The 25,738-nt window shown below is 40.0% G+C and overlaps 1 protein-coding gene and 1 long non-coding RNA gene across 4 annotated transcripts in view; one reads left to right on the plus strand and one right to left on the minus strand.

Annotated features, from left to right (window-relative positions):
* Positions 1-3,767, minus strand: part of NLGN4X (neuroligin 4 X-linked) — a 189,334-nt gene extending 185,567 nt beyond the window's left edge. For 2 of the 3 annotated variants that reach the window (XM_063341143.1, XM_063341113.1), the window contains exon 1: positions 3,383-3,767. The gene's annotated coding sequence lies outside the window, so the exon portion shown is untranslated. Of the gene's footprint in view, positions 1-2,659; positions 2,718-3,382 lie in introns of those variants that run through there. The other variant, XM_063341137.1, reaches the window with a different exon arrangement.
* A 106-nt stretch (positions 3,768-3,873) lies between these two features.
* Positions 3,874-25,738, plus strand: part of LOC134518405 (uncharacterized) — a 31,097-nt gene continuing 9,232 nt past the window's right edge. The window contains exon 1 of the long non-coding RNA XR_010071952.1: positions 3,874-4,016. This is a non-coding gene — a long non-coding RNA (uncharacterized LOC134518405). The remainder of the gene's footprint in view (positions 4,017-25,738) is intronic.

Genomic DNA, 25,738 nt, shown 5'->3' on the forward strand with positions numbered 1-25,738 from the left:
GATGCCCTTAAAAGAATTGACACTTCATCACTGACTTCATCACTGCACTTTGCTGATCAAGAAAAAACATCGGGAATTTTTGAATTTACAGTCTACGTGTTTATGATACAGTGCTGCATTAAAAAAAAACAAAACAACAAAACTGTGCAAGTAATGACTCCCTCCAGAAATGCAGTATTTTCTTGTCTACACGAATGTTTTCCAGTAGAGACTAAACCTAACAGCTATTAAATTCAATGAAAAAAAAAGGAAAAAAATAAAAAAGGATTTAAAATAGCTTTGAATTAGAATCCTCTTGAGGACCAAGGCATTTTGGATGCCAAGCTGAATTTCAGTTTTAGTACCTGGTACAACTTAATAGGCTGTAGTTGCACACAGCATACCAACAATAATTGCATCTATATGATATATGGGCATATGAATAGAGAAGAGAGAGAGAGCAATAACAACTGTATTTATACGCAAGGGGGTAATAATTGCAAAATGATAAAAATGAGAAGGTCAAAATTAAATTTCATTTTATATTATTCTTAGAAAATTACATGCCATCATAGATCTTGCTGTTTTGAGTTACCAGAAACTGCATGGCATGTTTTCATGTTCCCAGTCTTTAATGATTCATTGGAATATGATTCATAAAACAATGCATGCAACCCCCCCTACTCAGTAGTGTAAGCAAAAAATATTTGAAATGTCCTGCCTTCGTGCACATCTATATAGGTATTTACAAGCCTACATAGGGGATAATAATAGATAGAATATCAAATGCGTATTTTTTAAGTAAAATGAAAATGAAATGCAGCGTTCATTTGACATACCGAACCAGCTCCCTGTTACAAAGCAAAGTTGTGTTCTTGTCTAGGTATTAAGATTAGTGGAAATAATTACTTCTTTTCTTAGGGTGACAGAAAAATAGAAAATAGTGTATTTCTTCAGTGCAAACAGAGGGTATATACCCCTAATAACTAATAAACTTAATCTGTGTCCCACGGCATGTGGACAATTGCCTTTCCATTTATATGAGATATCTAAATTAGCAGTTACATTTACGTTTTAGGAGGAGAAAAATACCAGAGATTTCCATTTTGGGGTTGCTGCTTGTAAATTCATCCGGCTAAGCTTTGCTTTCTGACCGCCCGCTTCTAAACATACGCACGTATGCCCTGAACAGTATTAATCAGTTAAAAAAACCAAAAATCGGTCGCAAATTTTATAGGTGTTTGCTTCCAACGCTGTTCAAACATGGCTCAAGAGCTTTTTTTTTTCTTTTTTTTTTTTTTTTTTCTTTTCCTTTCCTTTTTCTCCTTCTGCTTCTTCTTCTTTTTTGGTGGCGGCTTGTCTTTAAGCACCGACCACCTCACCTCGCGCGTGCCTCCCTGCCATCCGTGTGACACGCGGAACCCCGGCGAAGCCCCCAGCGGCGCGGAGCCCAACCGCGGGCACCTTGCGCCGACCGCGCTCCCCAGGGCCGCGCCGCACCGCACCGCACCGCCCGCCGCCGCTCACCGCATCGCCGCCGCCACGGCTCACAGCCCGGGCCTGGCCCCCGACACCGGCCCGACCGCGCACTCTGCGGGGGGGGGGGGGGGGGGGGTCCTCCGCCTCTCAGCCTGCCTTTGACGGACTTTTGCCCTCCCCTCCCCCCACCCCCAACCTCCGGTCCCGCACCTTTTCCCGCCTTCCCGCTCTCCCCCCCCCCCCCATCCGGATATAAAAAAAAAAAAACAAAAAACAAAAAAACAACCAACCAACCAACCAAAAAAAACACCAATAAACTTCCCGTTGAAGCCCCCCGGCTGTTGTCCCCCCGGGGCTCCGGCGGGCCCCGCTCGGCGCTGCGGTGCGGGGCCGGGGGGGGGGGCGGTGCGCGGGCGGGCGGGCGGCGCGGCTGGAAGGGTCCGCAGCGCCACCTGGCGGCCGCGCCCCGCCTCTGCCGCCCCCCGCCTCTGCCGCCCCCCGCGGCCCCCGCAAACTTCGCTCCCACTCCCCTCCCCCCCAACCCCCCCGCGCCACGCCGAGCGGCCAAACCGGCCAAGTTTCCCGGCCGCGCCGCCATCTATTCTTAGCCCCGCTCAAGACACGACGGCGGGACACCCCCCCCGCACCCCCCCTCGCTTCCCACCGCCCTGCCCGCTCCGCGACCCTGCGCGCCCGCGGAAACGTGTGCGGGGGCGGGCGTGTTGAACGGCGGCTCCCCTCACGGACCACCACCGCCCCCCCCCCTTCGCCCCCCGCTGTCTGACAGGCGTCCATCAGGGCCGCTGCGGCGGGGCCGCCCCCGCTCCCTGGGGCGGCGGGGAGGGGGGGGCTGGTGTCGGCCTTTCCCCTTGGGGAAGGGGCGAAGCCACGGCGGCCGCGGAGGAGCCTCAGGCCGCCTCGCCCCCGCCCCAGCTTTGCAGAGAAGGCGATTTACTGTCGAGCCGCGGGAGGGGGAGTGGTGGTGGTGTCTTTTTTTTTTTTTTCTCCTTTCTTTTCTTCCCCCCCACCCCCGCCCGCCACCGCTCCGCGCACGCTGGCTCTCCCCGGTGCCAGTCCCCGCTCCATCACGTGCGGAAACCCATGCCCATCACAAAAGCGGGCATTTTACCCGAGACCAGAAAGAAAGAAAAAGAAGAAAAAAGAAAGGAGGGAAAAAAAAAGGGGAAGAAGGAAAACCCACCACGGAAGAGCTAAAGCCAAAGCGGGTGAACCGCTTAATCCAAGAAGAGCCAAGATTTCCTCTGAACAGCCGCCTCCCTTGTTCTCCCGCCCACCCCCGTCCCCTTTTGCTTTTTTGTGGTTGTGGTGGTGGCGAGGGAAGTGGTTAACCAAAAACCTACGTGTTGGTTTTGTGTTTCCCTGAAAACCACAGGCGCACACAGAGCATGAGGTACCGCTCCTGCCCCTCTCCGCGCTTGCAGGAAACTGTGGCTTCGCTCTTTCTCGCTCTCTGCCTGTACTGCAGATATTTTTCCCTCCTCTCCTCCACACTCTTCTGTTTATTTGGCTGTAAGGCAGAGCTACTTTGTAAACATCTCACACAGAACCCCAGAGCCTTTCCAAATAGCTGATTGCAGCAAAATGCCTCCAAACAAATTATGGTGCAAGGGGGATATAGGGGACGAGACCGGAGCGGATAAAAAAGAAATAAATTTGCATAAATATGCATATGTGACAACGAGATCGCGTATGATGGTGGAGATGGCAGAAAGAAAGTATCGCTTTATAATGATGGGAAAAGTAAAAGCACAGACGACTGCAGCAAACTGCTCGCCCTTTGCCAGAGTACCAACTGCAACACCTCTCCCTCTCTCCCCCACCCTCGCCGAAAAAAAAAGGGGGGGGGGGAAGCAACAGAAAAAAATGAAAATGAAGACTCAAAAGGCAAATCCATTACTCCTACCTTAACACTGGAACAGCTGCAGAAGCATAGGGGTCTTTTTTACAGAGCCAGATTCTTTCAGGAAATCCTCTCGGGCTATCATGCAGCCGGGATTATTCACACACGGTTCCTGCTCTCCTTTTTGGAATCCAACGCGATTCGCTTCTCCAAAGGAATGCAACGACCACGAAGGGGGTTGGGGGGGGGGGGAATTAAAAATAACAACAAGAAAGACAACAACACTGGATTTGAAGGAAACTCGTGTTCTCGGTTGTAAGCGACCTACATTCAAGCAGAAAATTCATTGCAATCAGTGCGAGAGTTGGGTCTGCGAGTAGGAGCTGTGACTGCCTATTGCAGAGAGACCAAGCCGGGGAGAGACTGATCTGCAAGGCAAGGCGAGCTGGGAGAGAGCGGGGGGGGGGGGCAAGAGAGAGCGAGGGAGAGGGGGGGAGAGAGGTCCAGGCTGTACCAGGCGCTCTCCTCCTGCTATTGGCCCAAACTGAATGAAATTTACAAAGCCGGCAGCCAATAGCTCGCCGCAGTCGGCCCCATCGCTACAGAAACCGCATCTCCATCCACGGCCTCTTGCGAGGAGCCGGCGCATCCCCGCGCGGAGCGGCGGTGGCGGAGCCCGGCCTGCGGGGCTGAACAGGTGGGCACACGGAGAACTAAACGTGTCTGTGTGTGTCGTGTCTGTGTGTGTCTGTCTTGGGGGGGGGGGGGGGGGGAGGGTCGTCACACAATTCAGACTGTCGCTCTCCCCGCTCCGCCGCCGTATACAGCAAGTGCGGTCTTTGTTAACCCTTTAAAGCTGCAGTTTCTACAGGACCAGCCTGTTGTCGCCGTATTCACCCATGTGCAATTACGTGGAGCTAAGAGTGTAACTGCGTACCAAACACTGAAGCATTTTGTTCCTGTTCCCCTTCCTCCCATACAAAACTAACAAAGTCGATATTTGCCCAATGCCCAATCGTTTTAAACAGATTTTTTTTTTTTTCATAAGCAGACCAGTTATTTAATGTCCACATTTTAGTTAACTATATCACTGTTGTAAAGGTCAAGTGTAAGGGCTGAAGAGGGGTCCCTGTGGTTATTGCTAAGTACTACAACACAGCGTCTCTGCTTCACTTCCTGTGTGTAATTCAGTCTGAAGTCTGGTGTAGCAAATGTGTGCTCAGGCCTCCAACAGATACGCCTTGTTTCACTCCACAGCATGTTCCTTTGATCAGTGTAATAACAGCACTTAACATTACCCAGGGCACGAGACACTGTACTGAGACCAGGTGAGGACTGGCCGAGTTCTCCGAGAACAAAGCAGAGAACAAAATAAAAGGGTCTTGAAGATCGTTCCATAATTTGAAACAAAGGTCATATCCATGCCTTGATGAGACTTCCTGCCCCAAGACTTAGGTTAGACTTCATAAACTGAGTCTTTGACATTTTAAAATGTTGAAAAAAAAAAATAAGCAGCTTTTCTTTTCTAGATGCTTTGTTTCTACCACCATGTCCAATCCTCAGAAGAGAGCAGATAGGGCTTTGTTTTCTCATATGTGAATTCTGGGTGTGATATTGGGCTTATCAATCACTTCTATGCTCTCCTATTTCAAGTGGTAAAGGGATATATACTATCTGATTTAAAGATACCATCTAGCAGACAACAGTAGGCCTGTTGTCTGTCTGTTCTTATATAGTGTTCTGTTATATGGTGTGAAGGATACTTCCTTCAGTATTACTTAGGAAGGCATGCTTTGGTTTTGAATGTCGTACATCTAAGTACAGGTGCAATTCATTGACTTAAAATGTCGTAAGCAATGCAATGGCTACATTAAACTGTTAACTTATTTTTCAGTGAAATAATTATTTTTATACTACTTAATTATATGTTTTGCCTTATTTATTTTAAGTGACTCTAGCAGCAGGTGTTCATGCAAGTGGATTTTACTGCGTTTGTTATTTTAATAACGTACCCAGAATGTGCAACCAATCATATTGCTTGACTAAGTGAACATTTTGACACATTTAGAAAAGATGTCATCTTGCACTGCCATCTGTCCCAAATTTTGCAGGACACTCTTTTATTTTGATGAGTATGTCATGCATTTTACAAGATAAATTTGGAGGACATTAAAGTATGCACTAGTAAATCTGAATATGATCTCCCACCTGTGTTGTAATATTAGGAGGCAATTTATTACAGGTTACCAAAGGACCATCTCTAATGTTTGCAACTAATGTTTGCAATGATGACCCAAATATTCTCAAATACAGCAGTAAAGCTAAACTTTCCATAGACTCTACACAAGTATATGATTGAAGGATTTAAGTAAAGGGCGTTTGGTCAGAACAGTGGAATGCACTTTTCTCCTCTTGTAACTTTCAAAAATCTGAATTGGAAGCCATGGCTTATTTGGGAGGGTATCTGTAGCAATCCACTGCATATTTATAACAGCAAGCAGGAGTCCAGGAGCAATCATTCAGAGAGAAGAATGCCACTTGCTAAGTAACACCATCTCTTCTTACAAAGAGGCATTGTATTCTAGTATTAACCCAACTTGACTCTACTTGTAAACAGTGAAATCTAAAGAAATCACAGTACATGACAGTCTGACTGAAGACAGGCCAAACTCTGCTGGGTTCCATCCCATGCAACCTCTTTTTGTGTCAGTCATACCGAGGCATGACTTGGTCTCCCATGTCCAATCACTGTAAAATTTCCATGAGTTCATTTCTAAATCAAATATAGTGTGTTGCATACTGATGCTCAAATTAATAGTGATAAAGTATAACCGTTTAAAAAAAGAAAGGAGAAGAAAAGAAAAATTGCCTCTCAAATTTTATCAGTTTGGTTCTTATTCATTCCAAACAATTCATAGTCAAAATGCAAACTTGAAGCAGGAAAAGAGGGGTTTTCTACAATTGCATAAATAGCAACTGACTCTGTACCCCTCCCTGTTGTCTGCCTGGTCTTCTTACTCAACTATTCATAATGCCAGTAGACTTTCATTCCCTTTTATGCAAGGGTGAGCCACAATGGTCCTAGTACACTTTATGTGGTTGAAATGGGATATTTCACTAACTTCATGGTGCAAAAGGCCTATCTTCAGTGGACCGAAATCCACAATGAATCTCCTACTCAGGTCACTGGTTGAGCTCCCTTGCTGGACACAAGGGTGATAATACAGAGCAGGCATAGTCCTTCCTAAGTAAATGAGAATTGCAGAGGAAATTCATGCCAAACTGCAGAACAGAAAGTAATTAAAAGGAAATACAAGTCCACCAAGTAAATGGGGAAAATACAGAGATTATTTTGAAATGAACATGCAGAAAACTAAGATTTAAGGGAAATAGTAAATGTTTCCCAGTCCCAAAATACTGTTTACTATATTTCAAGAACGAAACTTGTTTCCTATGTGGCTTATCTTCTTACAGTTTGCTGGTAAAAGAAAAAGGTGATCTGTAACTATTTTCATATTTTCGCAGAAAATTACACAGATTAACAAAAAAAACCCCAAAACACAAAACCAAAACACAACTAGAAAAGTCGCATATATATTTTCAAATTCCAAATCTTTCATTTATAGTAAAATGAAATGCTCACTGTACTGCTGTTTATGCTACATGCCAGATAAATCAGATATATACTGTAGAGTCCCACCTGCATGGCCAATATGACAGTTTCAGGGTAGTGTACTGTGAGAAGGAATATTCACTAGACCTTCCTAAAGATACAGTTTCTCATGATATGCGCTTGAGTTTTCAGTTCCATTCTAATTGCATTCTTTTTAGCATTTTTTATTATAACTTCTAGTTTTCTCCTTCTGAGAAAGGTCTAAACCTAAAATATTGTAGACATAAATAATAGCACAGAAAGATCACTTCACCTGTTTAGGTCTTTTTTAGAGAGCAAAATAGAGGAATTTGTAGCTATGCAACTTATGAGATGCAACCTGAAACTTCATGAGCTGGGTACAGACATTGACTTTTAACCGAGCCAATGTTTCAATCCTGGAAGAGTGGAAGCAGTTGCTGGGCTTTGGACTTCCTTGTGTAAAGTCAACGCTAGAAGAGACTATTATAATTATCTACAGAGATCTTTCATGTAATTTAGGCTGTTTCATCAGTTCGTTTTTATTGTTGTTTTGTTTTGATTTTCTATAAAGCCATCTAGTTACTGTTGAAATAAAGTATGTGAGCTTTTCCTTTTTTTTTTAAAAAGGGTAAATATTTCATCTTTGCAGATACTACAACATCTGAGTAAATTTTACTAATACATAATTACGCTCACTGTCAAAATTATGTTCCTGATTTGTAGTCATCCAAAACTGAACTTCACTTTGGCTTTGTCTATTAAATTAAAGAGCCTTTTAATATTAACTTCTTTTTTAAACTTGCATACTGTACAGATCATGATTAGTCAACCTTCTAACCTTCTTATTGTTGACATAATTAGATTCCGTTTCGTTAGTCTCTTACTACAAAGCAGCCTTTCCAGACTATGATTCATCCTTACAAGGCTTCTCTCAACCTTCACCACTTATCAATATCCTTTTAGAAGTGTAAATTCTGGAACAGATATGGAATTCTCACTTGAGTCCTATTAATGCAGTATTTTACTCCAAAGTCTCATTTTTATTTTTACAGGGATCACATTTGGTCTTGGCCTCTATGCGAGCTGGGAACTCGTGGTACTGGTTACTAGTCATGATTTCAATTTTTTTTTTCCCTGATTTACAAAAATACATTCTTTCGTCTATGGAAAACTGTTTGCTTGTCATTGATATTTTTCACTATAGATAGCATTTGATAAGTTTTCCTGCAATTGTTTAATGTTTTCGTTGAGGTCCTTACTAAGATCTTACATGCTTAGCTGTTGTTCTTTTTTTTTTTTTTTCCCCACAAGAAAAAGAGAATGACAACGAAAAAAGGTAATACTTGTTGTGTGAAGACCCTACCTCAGTTATCAATGTGCTTGTCTGAACTGGAAACTAACTGCTGCTCTTGTATACCCTCTCTTTGCATTCGTGATCATTCAAAACAAGGTTCTTCCTTTTATCTCAAACCAGACCTAATTAAGGATTCAAAGTCCAGATCAGTATCTGACAACACAATAGCAACATTTCTATAGCATAGTGTCTTTAATCTTCAAAATATCTGTCAGACACAAATAAGTTGATCATGAGATAATTTGAACGTTATTTTCATTTTGCATGTTTGGAAACACGCAAAAAAAAGATATACAGCCTATTTCTGTGCAATATATTCTGGACAGTTGAAAACTTGCTCTACCCACGCAGTTTGCCCAGAAACCACAGCATCTAATCAACACAGCAGAAGGCCTGAGGTGATACTTATAACGATAGTGAGTCAAAACAATCCCTATGCATACTCACAGCCTCCATCCTTACTGCCATTTAAGTCTGTATCTTTGGAGGACAGACCCTTATATCTTCTGTATTATGCACTACACAGGCACAGTGCAATCAGGCTACATGAGTGCTACAGTAATTAATATGATTAATAGCCTTAAAAAAGCTCTTACCACACTGAAATAGACAAAACCATGTCTTCTTCGATAATAAGAAGCCAAATTATTCCCTGAGCTATATAATCAGCCAATTTTTAAAGAGTTTATATGGTTACATTTTGATTCTAATTAATACTTTTTGGGGAATTTCATGTATCATTCACATAAACGCTGAAAGTGCAGTTTGCCCTACATACGGCTAGAAATCTTGATTTGATCTTGACAAATGTGATCTGTAACTTCCATTGATATGAAAGACTGAGCTAACCAGAGGCTAGTTATCCACCCCTGCTTCCATTCACTTCTTGATTAGAAACAGACACAAAGTGCCTTGGAGTCAGACCTTACAAGCTCTGTGTAACCTTTTTCGTTCTAAAGTGCTACGCAGACTGATAAGTTATTAATATTAGAAAGAATTATTTATAGCATAACTTAAGGATTACAGACAAGCATATGCCTGACACCATATAAGAAACAAAAAAAACCCCGGATTACTAGTATATATGTTCATTTTAAACTTTAACTGCACTCAAACAGCACAGGGAGAGCAGAAATATCATTAAATGAAAGCAAAGAGAAATGAATTGCAGTCCCTAAATACCAAATGCTAATGTCACAGCTCACATTCATTCAGAAGTCAGCTCTCTTCAGCAACTTAGGTTTCATCTGCAGCTGCAATGTTAAGGATCTGGATGTTCAAAACCAAACATAATAGCTCTGCAGGTAACTTCTTTGACAGCTGGTGGTCTGTAAGACATTGCTCACAGACTTGTGGGCTTCAAAACAAGACTCAAGCTGCAAGCTTCAAATGACAAGTAAGTTTTCTGCAAAAATCATTCTCGGAAGTTGTTAGAAAATCTCCTGCTTTTAGACTACAAAGAGAGACAATTAGAAGATCAGTAGTGTTGGAATTATTTTCCTTTTTGCAAAATAATTACGTAAAAGATGGTCTCAGTAGTAGGTAGTGATATCTATTACCAAATGCCCTTTTCACTGGCTTATGTCATTCATGTTTTTCCTGGCCAAAATAATCCTGTTTCTTTTGCTACCCAAAGTACAGTTTCAACAGGAATGTGGAGAGTGCTTTCTATCTAAACTAACCTCTATTGTACTGAAGTCTTTTAAGAATATATATTTAAAACTCCTCAGACTGATGAAGGCATTGAATCCAAGTCTTCTAACTTCTCTCACTGAATGCTTGAGCAAAAAGAGTTGTTATATAGTGACCAGGCAATTCTGGAAACATTAATGTCTCTGACAGTGACTTTCACGAGAATATCTGGGTATGCATAAATATGCTTTGAAGTGCCTCTATCAAGCCACTTACCAGCCCTGGGTGCGAGATTCCCAAGCTATAAGAACACTGTCAATTTCTGCCTGTCAGCTGAGCCACCTGTTTGTCAGCATGTTGCTAGCCCATCCCAAATGTGGGGCAATTTCCTTCCACAGATTCCAAGTAATGTGTTTTACTTTGTAATTAAAAGAGCTAAAGGCATTTATAGACAAACACAAGTGAAACTAGCTCCAGCTTTAGCTCCATACCTCTGCCAGAGATCATCATTCCTTGAAATTAAATCAGCAGAAGAAAAGCTTGCATATCTTAACCACTTAGTATAAGGCAACAGACTAGATTAAATGAGCAGTGAATAGGCGTTTAAACTAACCTGTAAGAGAAAAGGAATATTTGTTCTGCCATGCTGGCTGGAAGGATGGTCTTCCACAGCAGAACAAGAGCAAACAACTTGGCATGGGGGAATAATGTCTCTAACTGTGGATGTTGCAATTGTTTGCTAAGTGAAAGAAAATCGGAGTGCTAACAGAGCACACAAGCTCAGCCAATGCGAGGTAGCTCATTAAGTCCCATCAATTTGGTGACATTTGTTTGTATGCCCACAGTTAGTGCTCTGGGGTTCTGGCTGGGTTTAGGAAGAGTTAGGTACAAGCTGTTCATGCTGAGCGGGTCTGGGAAGACCAGAAAGAAACTCCCAAATCTAAACGGGAAGTACCTCATGAATTTAAGTACTTACAGCACAGGCAATCACTTCTGAGTAACAACTTTACAGGAGTCTGATCTCCTCAGAAACACTACTTCAGTTCGTGAGCCATTTAAAAAACAAATTATCTTAATTTCAGATATGAAAAGACATAAGATCCATTTGCTTAAGAAGAACAGTTTGAACAAATAACTGAGATAGATAAATAAACAGATGAAAGCCACTGAATGGGTTAAATTTGTTATGTCCAAGTCGCTGCCAAATCTTCAGCTAAGAACAGGAAGTTTATTGGCAATTTTCTGAAAGAGGAGGAATCCAATGATAAAATGTGAGCCATTTGTCTTCCAGCCATTAAAGGAAATTCACTTTAAGGATGTTTCTGGAGTGGCTGCTGCTGCTGCTGTGCCCATTATAATTTATCAGTGTGTCTGCTGCTAGTATTATCATCAGTAGGGGCTCAGGTGGACTTCCATTAGTGCTATCAAAGTCTTCATTGGCAAAATATTCCACTGACCTAGACAGGATCTATCAAAAGCTTTCAAAGCCTCATCTGCCGCAGATATTTTTTTCTGCTAATTATTTTCAGCAAGTTTGTAAGATAATTTCTCAGGATGAGTTATCTAGGGAAAAGCAGCAACAACAAACATATTTACTAAATAAAACTGTGTCAGTCATCATCATGTTCATTTATTTATAGGTTGTATCCTTCTCAGCCTTCATCTTCTTGTGTGATGTTTAGAATATAAACTGGCTGGGAGAGATATTTTCTTGTCTGTCTCCACTCAGGTCCTAACTTTGATAGGGGTCTTTGGACACCATCACAGTAGGCATGTTTAAATCTGATATGACTATATGTAACAAATGTAACTAGGGACACTTGTTTAACCATATGCTGCATTAGTTTTATGGCTCTGCTGCTTGCTTTGACTTAACTCTCTGTTAAATTCATGCCAAGTAATGAAAATTCAAGCTTGCGTAGTTTCTTTGTCTTGTATGTCTACATGCGTGACAGCCTGGGAAAGGGAGGGGGAAGGATACATCTAAGACTAGACAATCTAAAAAAGTCTCCTAATTCTTTGTCAAACAGCAACACAGACAGTGTGCTCTACAGGACTGTAAAAGAAGATGCATTGTATTACCCTGTTAAAAAAGGTGACCTGCGCAAAATCCCTAATGACAAGCTTAACTGGTCATCACCTGCCCTTCTTGACCTCATATTATTAATTTAATTGTAATATTAATTGATATCTTATTTGAATTAACAATTATATTTATTGCAGTTTCATCTCATGAGTCTTAGTACAACCACATAAAAAAGACAGTGTCTACCCTGAAGCCCTTATTACATATATTTAACATGAGAGGCAACAGGTGGGCGTAGCAGGCAGGAGGGGAGTTGCCTAAGATTACAGCAAAATCACTTTGGAAAGATGGTAAGCAACTATCACAACCATCACCTACAAATTTATTTTTTACAAAAGAGTGATTTATGGCTCTCTGTTTTCCTTTCTCCCAACATATCATTGCCCCTTTTAGCACTTATTATTTCCTCGTATGGCTGTCAGTCATTCCATGCAGCTGGCAGGGTGAGTGAAAACAATCTGCTGTGATCAAATGCAGTTACTGTCTCTCCCTACCCCTTGATCACTCACTGGACTCAAGAGAGCGAGGTGAAGGCGGTGGATTTCTATCACTGTTTGACATGACTCACAAAACACTTTGTAACCCACGTCTAAAAGTGCACTTGTCAAGACCAAAGGTGGAAAAAATTGCAGTTTGCTTCTTCGCTTCAACTAAGTCACTTATGTGAGCAAGCTGGGAAAGAAATGCTGTATTCTGGCAAATGTTAACAGAGCGTGCATATAATTTTCCAACACATTTTGAATAATTGATGGTTCAATACTTTAAAAAATCCTTGTCTCCTGCTTTTTTTGGATGGCTATTTTTAAAGACAATAACTTACATAAATGATTTCTTAAACTTGGATTCCTTGAAATGTAAAGAAACAGCTAGCATTGACACTGTTGCTGCTGTGTCTCCACATGGGTTGACCTTTGCAGTTTGGGAGATCATAGTGAATATGGTAATACTGTAGTGGCACTCTATGTTAGCAATGGGCATTATCATCAAATAAATCGAGAGGACTCCAAAGAAAGCCATGGCTTATGTCTCAATAGACTACATTTTTACTCCTACTCAACTTGCAGAGCGAAGTCAGTGTAGCGGGATTTCTAGGTATCTACAGGAGTAATAGATAAATAAATAAGCAAAACCAATCAAGTTGAAGCCCTAAGGTTACACGAAGTGAGGTGTGACTTGATAAGGTCACAGAAAATTGAAGACAATGTGTGTTTGCTTGCAAGTTCGGTTTGGAGGAAGGAAGTTTTCAAATAGCAACTGATGCATTTGAACAATACAAGCAGCTGTTTATGTCTATTCAGAAGGTGGTTTCTAAGTGTTCTGGCTTACAAGATACTATTCAGGTGGTTATTACATACATCTGGCTGTCCTGCCACTCTGTGAGGTGCTGCTGTGTCATAACAAGGTCAACAGAATGGGTAGCAGGTCTGCTCCTCAGTTTTCAGACATTACCATTTTTCTGTTAACCAGGACTAGCATTCACTATTATAAGTGGCAAATTTTGTTGTGACACTAATTTACAACAGTTTACCTTTATACATTGGGCTGTGAGTGAATGAGGCAAAAATCTCCCATTTGTGGATCCCTTTGGACTTGACTCGATTAGCTGTGGGAGCATTACACTCTTACTACAAACATGTTTTAAATTATTTGGCATCCAGGCTTTGCCCCTCATGAGTACAACTTGCGTCAGTTTGACAATGTAACGGAATTGAATCACATCTTCACATCTTCAGGCAGGAGTATCTTGATGCGAGGAAACATTGTCTTTTTGCCAACTCCAGACATCATGATGGTATGTCAGAGGTGGAAGGGGCTTGAGCTGTGGGCACTGAGGGATTCTTTCTGGCAGAGCAGCTCCTTGGGCATTTCTGTCTGTCAGTGCAGATAATGTAAACCCTAAGGCTGTGCTAGAGGCCAGCTGGACCCAGCTATCACCCAAAATCCAATTTGTATGTTGAACATTGTGCATGGTATGGACATGCCATGTGTGTCTACTGTTTGTCTCTACTGAGTAATTTCAGCCATAGGCAACATTTCTGTTCAAAACACAGACAAGATAACCAAAGATGATAACAGATTTGCTGGTTTGCCACAAGCTAACATATCTTTGTGATTTTTTTTTTAATGGTTTGTGCTTTCTGATCTCCCTAATCCCAGCTGAGAACTCAGATTTGTAAACAGTGATACAAAAATAATCTTATTTGGAATCTGTGTTACATTTGTCAGTAGATGACTAACCAAATAACACACAGTAAGCAATAGATGGGAATCAATTGACCTAAAAATATTTAGACTTCCAGGCAAAAGGCATATTCTTTTGATAGGTTATACTTCTTCTGAGTATGGGGGAAAAAAAAAGAAAACTAACTATATACCTTAAGTAAACATTTGGTGCTAGCCAGTAAACAAGCTCCAGCCTATAGGAATCCTACGGATTATTTGCAAGTCGGAAGTATTATAAAATACTTTATCTAATTTTATTTACCTTTCAGTATTTAACATTTATTTTACTGTGTTTTGGTCAAATATTTGTTAGAAACTAACCAATGGGAAATAATGCAAAGAATGAAGAATGTTAGAGTATTAAATTAACTTAAATAAAATAATATAGGAATATCTGTTAAACTGATTAGGAAAAATCTTGGCACTAATAAAGCCAGTACCAAAGGCAAGTTAGTGTAAAGGAGGCTGGGATTTCACCTAGCACTGAAAAGTGGAAGAAAAAATGGGAAATATTTTAAAGGATTACTATTTCTTTTTTTTTTTTTTCCTCACATAGGCCACACATTGACAATATTGGATTGAAAACCCACTACTATTTTCTGTGATGACTGTGTCTGTACTAAGTAATCAAGAATAAGATCATATTTTCTTTGCATGGTTTGTGCCTAATGAAAAGACAATCCCTATCGTAAAAACTCTATGATCTAACAAGCTAATGCAAAGAGTAGTGGAAAGATTCCCATTGACTTTAGCACACATTAAATTGTTCCCTAAGTATGACTGGAATGTTTGATCATTTAACGGTGCATGCTTTGGGGGGCCTGCGAATGTGGAGAGAGAAAGAGGGCTTTCTTCCTCCCAAGTCATGAATAATTATAACACTTCAAATATTGTCACTTGTTCTTTTGTTGTGATTGTCAAAAAATATAATAGTTCTTTACAGGGGAAAAAAAAAGGAGAGAATATACAAATGAGTATCTGTAATGAACTATCATTCATTCGGGATATAATAAATTATTTTCCCTCAGGCATATTTTCGTACCTTTTGAAAAAAAAATTATTATGGGAATCACTCACTTTATAAAAATTAAAAGCAATAATGATCAACGGATATTCATGATAGGGATTTGGTGATACTGAAACTAAATACATCCCCAGATCCATAGGTCTTTTCTCTGGGATGCTCACCTAATTGGTCTGAGGTAATTCTATAATTATTACTCATGTAAAGCAAGTTTAGTATTTTAGTTTTCATCTGTACTCTTTTCCTTTCTGAGAAGTTTCCAAAAATTTAGATAAAGTATTGACAAAGGAAAATAAATTGTAGGAAAACAAATGGTCAGATCCATTCAGTAGGTCCTGGCTGTGGCTAATGATCGTCACAAATTGAATATCAAAAATCAGAAAGTACCGTCTTTCACTGACCTCTGCTGTAGAAACTTTTTTTTTTTTCCCCTTTCTTTAATATAGGGGATTGGTCTCTGCTAATTGGCCATCATACTTAAAATTGAGGTAATTATAGAGAAAGATTCATGACTGTTACTAGTATTCAACATACATTTCCGATACCACAGGCTTTCATTGCCAAAATATACCCCATAGGAAATTTTGTGATGTCCTTCCCTAAATGCTCCTCGAATTCAGATTTAACCAATAAACATATTTCATCATCTAATCTTAGAGTCTTGAAAGAAATAAAAATAACCTTTTTAGATGAGTAGATATTGAGAATTTTGATCTGTGTAGTACTCTTGACATTCCAAATGAAAGCACAGTGCATGTCACTAAAATGCTGAGATAAAATACAATTCCAGTTATTTGGCCTGTTCGTTATCAGAGTTGTACAGTTTAAAATTAAAACATCACACTGTTTGTGTATGACCATCCAGCATCATATACAGGTATACAATTGTGTGTGTGTAAAAATATTTACACTATATTAAAAGTAAAATCCTCTGAAATATTTGCATTTCTAATCATAACACTTAAAAGCTTCCAGAAGTTGTTTGACAAATATAGATATTTTTCACTGATGAAAGATTCTCATTTACTGCAATACTTCCCTATTACATAGAGTATACAGGACATTGTTAATGTTTAGAATATACAGAAATTAAAAGCAAACACAAGACAGTTTCCATTCTCTCTCTTTTACAGCTCTATCAGAAGATAAAATGCTGACCTTTCAATTTGCCAAATGGAGTAGAGAACCCGTAGTACGTTTCTGATTCCTAATTCAGAAGTATCAACCTAAAGTTGCCAGCAGCCTCCTGTCAGTGTGAATCCTACACTCTGGCACATCAGCTTAAGTGCATGGCAATGGCTTTGTGAAGTCAAATGACTTCTTTAAGGTCATGGCTCTGAAATAGATACTAAGGTTGTGAGTCATTGCATTATTTGATAATAGAACATGTTCTTTGTTTCTCTATTTACGTTATAAGCTAGCTCTTTAGAGCAGACTCTTCTCTCTTAGTCATGATTGTTCAGCACAGGCTAGCTTGATATTGCCCAGCCCTCAAAATAATGAACAGAATATTGTGAAAAGTAAAGGAAAACATTATTTGGAATAAGACTGAAACTACTTGTACTACATTATCACAAGGAGTCCTCAGACCAAAAATGAGGTCCTTCATACGCTAGGTTAAGAACCAGCAAATTGTGCCTGTAAAGATGTTCTATCTGTTACTGAATTGAATAAGCAAAAATGTAGACAAATATGCATTTATATAAACATACACGCATATACTTGTTGATGTATCTTAGGTGTCAGTAATATTATTGACACTCATGGTCCCTGTTCTTACTGTTCTATCTCATATGAAGAAAAGATCTAACATTTCAGTAATATTAAGGTAGGAAATTCAAATGAAAAGAATATTTTAAAGTTTTTCTTTGTGACATATTTCCCTATAATTAAAAGCAATTATGTATACATGTTACAAATATGCAAAAGTGTGTGTAGACATCTACGCAAATTCACAGTCACACCAAATTTTGTTTTAGTTTTTGAATGTAAAATAACCTACTACTCTGAATCAGTTCACAGTGTTGTGTCTGTGTCACTTAATTCGATTACCCAGTGTTCAAGGGTAAGAAATGGCTGCAGAAAATCAACCAGACAAAAAACCAATTAATGCTTATTGGCTGAGAATTGGCTGAGCAGAGAGAGGGTCTAGGAGGTGGACTAATAATTTTACCCTGAACAGTGGGTTTATGTTTGCCATTGATCACTTAAGTTTACATTTCTCAGGCCAAAAATAAAAAAAAAAAAGAAAAAAAGAAAAAAAGAACAGAGTAGCTATAGCAAAGGTAGTGTTTTTCTTTCAGTTTTAAAATATCTTCTCTTTTGAATACTAATTTTGCACACAATGTGTATTGGGTTTCATTCTGAAATTATATTTTATATCTAGTAAGGAATTTCAGGGGGTCAAAAATCTGCCATCCCAGTTGTACAATACAGCATTTTTTCTTAAGGACATGACACTTCTGTTCATGGATGCATTTGAGTCGGGGAGAAGAGTAATCTGATTTCAGAAACCTTAAGAAGGAGTTCAGAATCTGACGTTAGAAATCTTTGAAATATATTATAGATTCTTGCATGACATGGCATGTATCCAAATAAATCTCTGCTCATGCCTTACTCTATCACAACCACAGTGTGCAACTGGTGGTCCAATCTATATGGAAAGAGCTGGTTGGGGATGCATTATTAGCAGGATTTATAATCCTCTCCTAATTTTGCAGAACCAGAGTTGTGTAACTAGCAGCAGCTGTTAAGAAAATTTTGCAATTAGTTTCTGAAACTTCCCTTCAGTAAAATTTCCATGGTGCTACACTAATGGATTTATATGCTATAAACATAAATTACAAGACACCACAAAGAAAAAGTATAACTGAAAATGTTGCTGAAGTCTCTAAAAGCCTTTAAAAAAAGATCACATTTCCACAGTTTTTTTACATTGTGTGATATTTATTGCAGCAGAAGCCTTAGTCAGACATGATCTCATTCCAGAAGGATTCTCTGCAAACTCAGAACAAGGGTTGTGTATTTGAAAAATGTGGCAAAGGTAGTTATGCACAAGAATGGTGGTTCTTAGGCACTATCTCTTCTTTGGTCATCATAGAGAACTACATCCCAAATCTCACAATTGCACTGAGCGGAGCTCAAACGGACCCATCAGCTTAAATTCCACATGCTGCTGGGTGTAAAATTGTATTTCATGTGAAAAATGGCACTAGAATTTGGCTGGAATTTAAGAGAGCAAGTCAGACAAGACATCAAGACAAACTTTATTGTCTGTAGCACAAAAACCCCCAGTCACATAAAACACCTGGACAAGTCCCTATTCTTACACTGTTAAAGTCAAATATCTAAAGCCAATGATGAAATTAGTATAGCTGTATCTATCATACATGTAGAAAAGCTTTCAACCCCTGCAGGCAAAGTTTGACTTAAAGTATGAACTCTTCTCAAGCTAGTTCTACTACAATATTTGTAAAGTTCAACCAAAATCATGTCATACTATTGTTTTTGACACAGGGAAACCGACTTTTTACACTTTTTTATTACTTTAGGCATTTATTAAATAAGATATTGCCTTTGAACTAACACAGCTTCTTCTGATAGAGCTACTATCAAGATATCTTCTCGATATATTAATAATCTTTTATGTCAGTTAGAATTGACACTGCAGGTCTTAATAACATAGTAAATATTCTTCGTTGTATCAGAAGACTGAGGAATATCAGTACAAGATGCTGCTTTTTTATACACTATTTATTTCATCATGGAGTTACAAGGGCACATAACACCCTGCATGTGTTTTCTGATAAATTATAAATCAATACATAGATATGGTAGCCAAATACAGTAAATAATCAACAAAATAAAGAGCAACAAGAAAGATCTAATAATGTGGACATGAGTAAAGGCTGAATTATAGAAGAGTATGCTAATAATCAATAGTAGTTACTGCTTTTTTGAAACTCCATGGGAGGACAAAGAGGATATTACAGTTTGAAGTAAAAAATGGCTCAAAGGGAGTCTCCACTTCTTCTAAAGGTTTGCTTCTCTTCAGTATTAGAAGACTATAATTAACTGTGAATGTTTATAATATTCTTTAAAGAGAGGAGGGTGCAAAAGTGAGGTGCGGAGTGAAAAGAATGTAGACCAGCACAAGAGATCAGTGGAAGGAGAGACTCACTAGCCACATCTGTATGAGCAGAAAATAATTTTTATCCACAATGAGGCATTTCTTTAAAAAATAGAATAGGTTTTCAGTTTAAAGCTTGGAATTTTCTTTCAGTTGAAGACCTTCAGAAGAAGTTTTTAGTTTAAAAACAAACAAACAAAAAAACACAACAAAAAAGCCAACAAAAAACAAGACCAAAAGAAAACCTGTAAGCCTTTACTGAATTTTTCTTTGAACGCTTCTCACAGTTTCATTAAAAACAAAATTCAAATTAGAATATTTGGTAAGTTTAAGTGACAAGCCTATGTGATACATTATTGAAAGGAGAAGGAAAAAAAATCCTTTAATATGTTTTGTAAGAAAATTCCTTTAATATTTTTTGTAATACCTGAGTCAGATTTTTGACTTAGAATAGTAGCACTGATGCTGGGCATACCAACAGGAAGCAACTATACATAAAAGCAGAGGAAATGCCTTACTGGGTCAGCCCAATAGTCCTTGCAGCCAAATATTGTGTCTGGCATTAACAATAGAAAACCTTATTTAAGCACATGAGCTTGGTCACTTTGTACTCACCAAACATCTGTACTTTTTATATTAGAAAAGATAGACAGGACACCCCAGAGTGGTCCTTTAAATGTCCATTTATTGATCAGTTGCATGCAAATTTTTCTAGCCTCTTTATGATCCCACTGATAACATCTACTGCCACAGTGGTGGTAAAATAAAATGCATGTTTGATTATAGTCAGAAAATGCATAACAAAAAAGTCTGTTTTAAATATATCCCAGCACAGAAATCTCAGCCTTGGGAATATACAACATACGTAAATTATTTGGTAATGATATGAATTAACCTTACCTATAGCTCTCCTGCAGATGATGGGATAAGTTATTCCTTCGCCATATTTTTACTTCCTTGAGATTTGAATATTCACCCCCTACAATGCATAAGGCTTAATGCAGTCAAACTTTGTGAAGTGTTTTGGGATGTTAGAGAAGAAGAATCCATACAAGTGAAAAGTATTATTTCCCATGATCTCCTGTTTGATCAACACCACCCCTTTGCTTTGGAAAAGGTTAGTGAAGTGTATTCAAGTTAATTTACAAAGTAATTTAACTTAACAAGGCAAGAAAGAACAAATGGAAAATGGAGCTAAGACCTCCATTTTTGGTTTAAGATTTGCTCTACAGAAATAGACCAGAGACTGAGATTAAAATTGGAACACAGCAGCAAAGCTATTATTAAAACCATTTGTTGTTAGATGATGGAGAAAGGGAAATGAAATAAAGTGTTGCTAACAGGGACACATTCAACAAATTTGTGACCTTTTTGTTAGCAAAATGCAAAGTTCTTTCACATAAAGCATCAGTATAGTGCTACCACTGTTTTCAGTGTATGTTGACTGAACTGTGGAGCTTGGAATGTACACCTAAAGCAAAAATTCATCATATTCACAAAGCAGCATGGATTAGAGGAAAGAGGTGGGACAAATCATTAAATCCTTACTTGAGCAAAGCTCCTGTTTGTCTCAGTGGTATTGTGCTCAGATAATTGTTGCATGCAGAGATTTTAATCTGATTAACAAGGTATGGAAATATACACCAGAACAGGGCAGATACACTGTCATCCACTTTCTGATTTCAACACTGAAAATCAGATTAGATAAGAGTTTCTGTCACTCTGTGTTATGCTTTTACATTTTCCTATAATTACAGGTGTAAATGGCAAGAGCTTCAGGAGAGTTTCTTTAAATGTAAAAAGTTTTCCTCCTCTGCCAATATTTGAGCAATGCCTCAGTAACCAATTAAGACTGAATGACTTCACTTCAGTCAGACAGTAAGTGAATTAACCTGAACCTGTGGTCAAGTTCACAAATCCCAGCCTAGACAGCAGCCAGTTTCTGTGTTCCACGAATACTCACGCTTGTCACAAGCTGTCTGCATCCAGTTTCTAAAGGAAATTGGTGTGCAGACTGGCTCACTCCATATTTAACGCTAGCTTCAGCAGTAATTAAAAATTAGAAGTGATCTTCAGGAAATCAATTAATTATGCATGCAAAATGCACCAACTAAATTTGGACGCACAATTAGATGACTAATCATAGTTTGAAAAGGTTGAGAATTGCAGTTGCACACTTATAAGTATGCTGGTGACCTATCCTATCCCTGATGCCTGTACTTTCCTGTTTAGAATCTTCCTAATTTGTTTGCTACTAAGATTTGTTAGTCAGATATTTGACACACCTGTTACACAAGAAAATGCCTGACAAACTGTTTACACGAGCAATACTAGCAAGTGTCAACATCAAGAGTCCAGAAACTTCAATATCTGAATTTCTTTGCTCGCTAATGGGGATATCCTTATCCCCATTTTTTTTGAGTTTCATAGAGTCATAGAATCATAGGGTTGGAAGGGACCTCTGGAGATCATCTAGTCCAACCCATGCCAGAGCAGGGTCACCTAGAGCAGGTTACACAGGAACGCGTCCAGGTGGGTTTTAGAATGTCTGTAGAGAAGGAGACTCCACCACCTCTCTGGGCAGCCTGTTCCAGTGCTCTGCCACCCTCAAAGCAAAGAACTTCCTCCTCATGTTTAGGTGGAACTTCCTGTGCTCAAGTTTGTGCCCATTACCTCTTGTCCTGTCCCCGGGCACCACTGAAAAGAGCCTGGCCCCATCCTCCTGACACCCACCTTTGAAGTATTTATAAGTGTTGATAAGATCCCCCCTCAGTCTTCTTTTTTCCACACTGAAGAGACCCAAATCCCTCAGTCTTTCTTCATAAGAGAGGTGTTCCAGTCCCCTAATCATCTTGGGTAGCTCTCTGCTGCACCCTCTCCAGCAGTTCCCTGTCCCTCTTGAACTGAGGAGCCCAGAACTGGACACCAGGTGCGGCCTCACCAAGGCAGAGTAGAGGGGGAGGATGACCTCCCTCGAGCTGCTGGCCATACTCTTCTTGATGCACCCCAGGATGCCATTGGCCTTACTGGCCACAAGGGCACATTGCTGGCTCATGGTCATCCTGTTGTCCACCAGGACTCCCAGGTCTCTTTCCACAGAGCTGCTCTCCAGCAGATCAGCCCCCAACCTGTACTGGTGCATGGGGTTATTCCTCCCCAGGTGCAGCACCCTACACTTGCCCTTATTGAATTTCATAAGGTTCCTCTCTGCTCAACTCTCCAACCTGTCCAGGTCTCTCTGTATGGCGGCACAGCCTTCCGGTGTGTCAGCCACCCCCCCACCCCCCAGCTTTGTGTCATCGACAAACTTGCTGAGGGTGCACTCTATCCCCTCATCCAGGTCATTGATGAATATATTGAAGAGGACAGGGCCTGGTACTGACCCCTGTGGAACACCACTCGTCACTGACCTCCAAGTAGACTCTGTGCCCCTAATCACGACCCTCTGAGCTCTGCCTTTCAACCAGTTCTCTATCCACCTTACTGTCCATTCATCAAGCCCACTCTTCCTAAGCTTCCCTATGAGGATGCTGTGGGAGACTGTGTCGAATGCCTTGCTTAAGTCAAGGTAGACCACATCTACCACCCTCCCCTCATCTATCCATCCAGTCATGCCGTCGTAGAAGGCTATCAGATTAGTTAGACATGATTTTCCCTTGGTGAATCCATGTTGAGTACTTCTGATAGCTTTCTTTTCCTCCACGTGCCTTGAGATGACACCCAGAACGAGCTGTTCCATCATCTTTCCAGGGATGGAGGTGAGGCTGACTGGCCTGTAGTTCCCCGGCTCCTCCTTCTTGCCTTTTTTGAAGACTGGAGTGACATTGGCTTTCCTCCAGTCCTCAGGCACCTCGCCTGTTCTCCAGGACCTTTCAAAGATGATGGAGAGCGGCCCAGCAATGACTTCTGCCAGCTCCCTCAGCACTCTCGGGTGCATCCCATCGGGGCCCACGGACTTGTGAATATCTAATTGACCTAATTGATCCCTCACTTGATCCTCCTCAACCCAAGGGAAGTCGTCTTCTTTCCCTGTTACTTTATTCAATGCCTGGGACTCCTGAGGGCTGGGCTGAGCAGTAAAGACCGAAGCAAAGAAGCCATTCAATAACTCCGCCTTCTCCACATCCTCCATCACCATGGCTCCTGTTTCATTCAACAGCGGGCCCACAACTTCTCTGGTCTTCCTTTTCCTTCCAATATACTTGAAGAAGCCCTTCCTGTTGAGCTTGACATCCCTAGCCAGGTTTAATTCCAAGGCTTTCCTCGTTTCATCCCTGCACGCTCTGGTGGCATTCTTGTAATCATCCCAAGGGGTCAGTCCCTTCTTCCACTTATTGTAAACTTCCTTCTTCCACTTGAGCTTTTTCTGAAGCTCCCTGCTCAACCATGCAGGTCTCCTACATCCCTTGGCCGATTTCTTGCTCTTAGGGATGCACCTATCCTAAGCTTGGAGGAAATGGTGTTTGAATATCAACCAGCTCTCTTGAGCCCCCCCACCTTCCAGAGTCCTAGACGATGGGATCTTTCCAAGCAGTTTCTTGAAGAGGTCAAAGTTAGCCCTCCTGAAATCCAAGGTTGTAATTCTACTTCTTGTTCTTGTACTTGTAATTTTACCTCTTGTACTAGTAATTTCACTTCTTTCAATGCAAGTCTCTCTAGAAACTTGTATTTGCAACAAATCAGTGTTATTAAAAATGAACCTCCATTTGGGCTGGCATGTGGGGTAGTATTTATCAGGCCAGATTTGCATATTAAGCTCTGGGGGAAATGATAAGTTACATCTGTCCTGAAGCTACTATGCCACTTCAAAACCAATGTTATCTAAAAGCAAATATCAACAAATTTGGGAATAAATCGTTACTTCCAATGCTGCATGTTCTGATATATTTCCCAGTGTGGCATCACAACGGGTTGATCTCTAGCCATTTTGCAACTTTAATAAGCTACTGCCTAACCATCTGACTAGCTCACCCCAGATTAATTTCAGTTTTATCTTTTCAGGGATCACTTAATCTTCTGATGGAAGTTCCCAGTACAGTTAAATTTGATTTGCAGGAAAACTTCAATTTTACAATATAATCAGTTCTCACCACTTCACTCAAAGGCCTTTTAATATTTTTGGTTTGGTTTGCTTTGCTTTGCTTTGCTTTGTTTTGTTTTGTTTGATACACTTATATCCAGAACATACAACCATGATGGAAGTGTTGCATTTCTCACTGTTTAAGTGCAAGCATGAAGGGCACAACAGCTGTCATCAGCTTTGAAAGGGTTTTCATTCAGCAGATTAAAAGTACAGAACGGGGTCAGGTTACAGAGCAAGGAAGTGATAAGAGTGGATGACGAGCACTCACTTCTCCCAGTGTGTACTTCAGCTTCCACTGCTTTTCTATGGAAGCAATAGGTCTCTTGTATATCTGACTACAAAAAAAAGATTTAGTGCATGATTATAAAAAAAGCAGAGGAAGAGACTAGCTTTCTGCTTTTTTCTGATACGTTTTATTTCACTGCTTCTGGAATCACCTGACATAACACCTGATGTGAGTGAAATACAGCCCTGAAGGCAGACTATGTATCTATTTAAGAGTGTAATAAGTCACATTATATAACAAAATATGACAAACAGCATCATATGTCACTCAAATGCTGAAAAGTTTGGGTAGGAAAAATGAATTTTTTTTAGATTCACCATTTCAACATTAGTATCTGTAGAAAGTATTTCCCATAAGAAATATCACAGTGGTGTGGTCAGGTTTGCAGTTTTTATGGCCTTTACCTGCCTCCCATCAAAGGGGAGAAATATTAAGAATATAGGCCAAATTCCCATGCTGTAATCTACAATGAGTTATATTTTACTCTGAAAGTTATCTTTGGTAATCACATTCTTTTGAAGGGAACAATTTGGAAATAAAATATCAGTCAAGTTGGAACCTTTTCCCCTCTTTATATGGAATAATATTTCTACAAGATCAGAGTTAACAAAAGCAGAAAATTCCTTGGAGATGACTCTCCAACTAATGTCCTATCTGAAATCCGACAATTTAAACTGTGCCGTCTCCACCAAGATAATTTCATGACCCTCTCAAGTGTGTAGGACAACAGAAAGTAGAAGTAAATTGAATAGGAACATGAAGCTGATATTTGAAGTTATTATAGACAGGATATCCTAAATCCAAATACAAAGGATATGTTACGATACACTGACTTGGACCGGATGGTGCCTCCTTTGGTAAGTATTCCTATTTCTCTCACACTACTAAACATATCAAATAGCAGCAAACCCTGTCCAATTCATCTTCCATCTAGAAACTGAGCACGGCGACTATAGTCACAACATTGT

Source organism: Chroicocephalus ridibundus, chromosome 1, assembly GCF_963924245.1.
Source record: "Chroicocephalus ridibundus chromosome 1, bChrRid1.1, whole genome shotgun sequence".
In the NCBI taxonomy this organism is placed as follows: Eukaryota; Metazoa; Chordata; class Aves; order Charadriiformes; family Laridae; genus Chroicocephalus; species Chroicocephalus ridibundus.